Raw genomic sequence first — 4,723 nt, 5'->3', positions numbered from 1 at the left:
ATTTGCCAAGAGTCACGAAGACGAGCCGTTTCAACAACAATTGTCTCTGGCAACACGGATGATGCAACTGTTACGTGTGGTGTTTCTCTTCATGGACGATTAAAAATTGCATTCATGTTTAATTCATCCCAATTTTGACCTGTTGTTTTGGGTTTTTTTTAATTAAATTCAATGGAACAAGATTTGACTAAAAACTCATTTGCCTACTGATAAAAAAAGCATCTTTACTGGAATTAAATAGGAAGGATGATCTTCATCATTTGTCCCTCAAGATGGGGAAAGACAGTCAGGATCAGAACCGGACCTCTGAGACGCCGAGGGCCGACCTGGTGTTTGCAATAACAACAGGAAGCAACAACATTTAAGTGTAGTCACGCTGTCAGCAGCCCGGCTGCATCCATCTGTCAGTCAGATAAATGTGACCTGCATCACAACATTATGCTGCTGTAAACTGCTGGACTTAGCAGGTAATGGTGCAGCTCAGAATTGGCATTGCTGGAGGATATTTCTAGTCCAGTTTTTAACTTTTATTTTTTAATGTTCAAAATATGTTGACAATGTTCCAGTCATTGGCTCGACCCCTCCTTGTCACAGTGACGGCGGACCCCAGTCAACTTGTATCGATGCATTTTCGACCAATAATCAAAAGTTTTCTGACCAATAAAATATATGAAAATCTGGTAGCAAACTTGCTTGTGCTAGCAGAGTATTTAGCTTGCTCGCCGTGACGGAAGCGAGAAAGTGAGTCTATAGTCTTGGAATGACCAGCCATTATGTTCAAGAGGAAGTGGAAAAAGATTTATTTTTTTTGTGCCACCTTAAGATAAAAAAAAAAAAAGTATGACAGACACTGTAGTTCATTTATTACCAGGGATGGCATTGATACTTTGAAAAAGTAAGTTGATTACTTTTAGATTAGTTGTTATAAATCTAATGTGTTAGATTAGAGTAACGCTTTATTGATGACATCATTATTTTTTTCCATTTCTGCTCAAGCTATTTTCGGATCTATCAGGCTTCTGATGTGTGGCCCCCCCAATGATAAACTCGTTCCCACGCCATTGCGTGTGGTGACACAACAACAGCAGGGGGTCGGGGGGGCGCGGGAAGGGGGGTCGGGGGGGGGACTAGTGGAATGGCCGCACTCAGCGGGTCACCCTCCGTCTCAGGGTCTCCCCCCCCCCCCCCCCCCCGCTTACTGATCCTCCTCAGATGATGCTTGGTGATCTTCACTACTGTAAAATACCCAAAAAAGAAAAATAGAGAGAGGGGGAAAAAATAAAAAAATAAAGGGAGGCCTGGCTTCATGGAAAGGTTGCCAGAGCAACCAACTGCGACCCCCTTTTTAGTGCACATCACAAGGCTGCTTGGAACAATGGTTTACGTGGCTCACACTGACAGAGCAGCTCGTCACACGTTGGTCCTTTTCTGAACGCCTCGCTTTTGGTTTGTTTTTCCTCTTGAAGGCTGGATCGCCATCAGGAGCCGGCTGTACATTTCGCTGCCACATGCTGCCCTCCAGCGAGCAGCGACAACTTTCACTCAAAGCCGCCGTAAAGTGGCCTCTTTTCATTGTTATTATTATTGTCACGCACGGAGGCGTCATGTATGATGGCCAGCCTCATATAGCGAGACCCCTTCGCTGTGTTCAGTGATCTCTTTGTGCTCCTCAAGCCTCCTACGAGCTGCAGGGCGCCCGAGGCCGACGTGGGACAGGCCTATTACTCCGAATGATGAGTCACAGGTCTGCTGGCTGATTTCACTGAACTGTAAGGAAGAAGGTGGGGAGGGAGGAGAGATGTGGTAATTGCTCTGCATGCAAGAGCGGGTGAGAGAGAGAGCCGGAGCTGGCACGCTCCAGTTCCCTTGACACGGTGATGGGAAGTGTCACTCGGCACTTTGAGAACATACCGTGGAGATCTACAGTAGGAGTCTGCCTCCTCTCTCTGCTTCCACTCCCTCTCTTGCATCTGCTTCTTCTTCTCTGTCGACTTCTGTCAGCTCCCTACGCTCAGCAGCTAAATTCCTCCTTGCAAGCTCCCTTGTGATGTGACTAAATAGGAAATCTTTTTCTTCCTCCTCTCTTTCTCTAAGTCTTGGCGATAACCTTGCTTTAGGTGTGGCCCTACTCTTCCTGTCAGTGTTTTTTTCTTTTGTATTCTTGGGAAATAGTTGAACACAATTTAACTGCCCGCCAGCTGCAGCCTCAGGTCTTTCTGTGAGACTTTACCTAGGAACTCTGTGAACTGGGGCGACTTCTCAAAGGGTGTTGGTTGCACTTGCTTTCATTTGGGGGTATCAGAATGAAGGGGGTTCAATGCAACTCTACAGCAAACCTTTTTAGAAACGTTTGGGAGAAACTTTCTAAAGGTCACGTTTCATTTCTTTTCTACCTCACAATCGCCGCATGTCTGTCCCGTAAAAGTGGACAATGAAGTTTGTAGTAACGTGATAAAACGTGAAATTGTCACCTGTGCTGCACTCTGTCTGTTTATGCCGCAGTCACAGTTATGCAATGTGCTGAATTCAACCAACAATTTCCGACATCTCAACAAATGTGCCATGTTCCTCTGTAATGCAGAATGTAAACGCTTTAGAATTGCTCTTTTGCTGATAAAGAGTCATTGGCCTTCCAAAAATGAGGCCAATCAAGAGCAAAGAACAGACATAAATGTCATCAGCCTTTGTACAATGATATATTTTTATGAGTCAAGCCTTAGATTAGAATGGCTTTGTCCACATATGCCCTAAAAATATGTTTCAATAGACTACTGCAGAGGTTTTTCTTATGTAAATAAGCATCACCGTTGATGACGCAATGGTAGAAAATGACTTGTGAAAGAGAAGGAGCGGGGTGGTTGACTGCAGGCCAAATGAGAACACAGTAGCATTGCAGGCTTTTCAAAAATGTGGAGGATATGAGTTGATTGGAAAGGATGCCAGTTGAACCGCAGTAGCGTGTTTAGAGTGGCCCATTCAAGAAAGAAACACAACACTGCTTTCTTCTGCTAGTGTTTCTCCATTGGTTGGGAAGACAGATTATTTACACCCACCAGAACACGTCCAGCTTGAACAAAGAGGCTGCTGTGCTTTGGTTTTCGACTATTTCCTTAGCAACATGTGTTATTCAAGTAGCTGTTTTGGGAGTCCTTCTGATCGAAAAAGCTGTGTTTCTGCTGCAAAATGACCTGACGATGTGAGAAATGCCTGATATAAAATCCTGTGCAGTAATGAAAGTGCAATGGACTTCCATCTCTTCACGGTTCAGTGTTCCCACAGTCACCTATTCATGGATTTATGTGTGGAACGTAAATCTAAGTTGTTCTTGGAAACTTTTCCTATATAAAATATTTCCTTTTGACATTTTTTTTCTAAAATTTTTCAAAAATGTTCAAAGGATACCACAGCTTGGTATCTTTTGGAAGCTGAAATATCTGAACACATTGCTATTTCACATACGATTCGGTTTCCTTGGTGCTGATTGGCTGTTCCCTCAAGAGTGCAGATGAGGAAGGAAAGGAGAGCACGAATGAGGATCCGGTGGACAAGAGAAATGCTATTTTATTTCATTATATGTTTGACAAATAGATATCAAACGACTTAATTAGTTTTTGAAAAATGTACTTATTCTTCTTGCACCTATGCAAGGACAGTTTGGTATAGAAAATGTATGGACCAGATCTCAATTGTTGCATTTAAACGGTTGGAAATGGAAAATGTACTGACTTTATGTGCTAGTGTATGTGGTACACTAGAACCACTTTGAGACAGTCACACTCTCAGATGTGCACACACTCACACACTAACACAGACTGGTGGGCAACGTGGGGTTGAGCAGCTGCCTCCAGGCACATGTGACAGGGAAAAGTGGGAATTGAACCCACACCCTTTAAAATTGAACAAACTGAACTAATTCCTAAAGGTCACTCAAACACCAGTGTCCTGCAACTTTTGGGTGTGTCTGTCATTTCACCTGAATCACATCATTAGGTCATTAGCATGACTGCAGCACTTGAGTGCATGAGAAAGTAGTTCAGTTATTTGATTTAGGTGTGTTGGATCAGGGACACATAAAAAACCAAAAAACTGCTCTGCGCTAGCTCCTCTCAGCGTCTGGAGGTTGACTCCCCTGATGACTAAAAGAATGTTTTTAAGAAATCAAGGTCAGGTTCCCTGGGGAATTTATAAAAAGGCCGTTTCATTAGCGTAGGAATTTTTGTTTTTTTCTCTTTCTCTGTAAGAGTTTTTCCAGTTTTGTGACTCCAAAAAATAATCTCGTGGAAAAAGTGATTATAATAAACATGGCTCTGCAACCATGTTCTTGAAGAACAGAAGTTATTGGCTCCACCTCAACGAATGGAGCTCCAGGGTTTAAGGACCTAATTTACAGCTGGAGAATTTTATGCGTCATGTTTTACCTGCAGGCTGGATGTTGTCTCATTTCAGCTTCTGTCTCTGGTGTGGCATTTTCCCAACCCAAACCAACTCACCGCATGACTCAGTCTAACAATTACCATTGTGACTGGGAGGGGGATTAGTGCCAACTGTCTGAGGCAGACCTGAGGATGATGTATTTTTTTATTTATTTATTTTTTTGCGCAAACTTCCCTCTCAGGCGTGAGTAAGTATGCAACACATGTGCAGACAGGGTCTGATCTTTAGTCCAAATTCTTGTGTTATGTTGTCAAGACACTGGATCATGAAAGTGTGTCAATTTTTTTTT

This window comes from Poeciliopsis prolifica, unplaced genomic scaffold, assembly GCF_027474105.1.
Source record: "Poeciliopsis prolifica strain line A6 unplaced genomic scaffold, Auburn_PproV2 SCAFFOLD031, whole genome shotgun sequence".
NCBI lineage: Eukaryota > Metazoa > Chordata > Actinopteri > Cyprinodontiformes > Poeciliidae > Poeciliopsis > Poeciliopsis prolifica.
Note: the sequence above shows the minus strand (reverse complement) of the source record.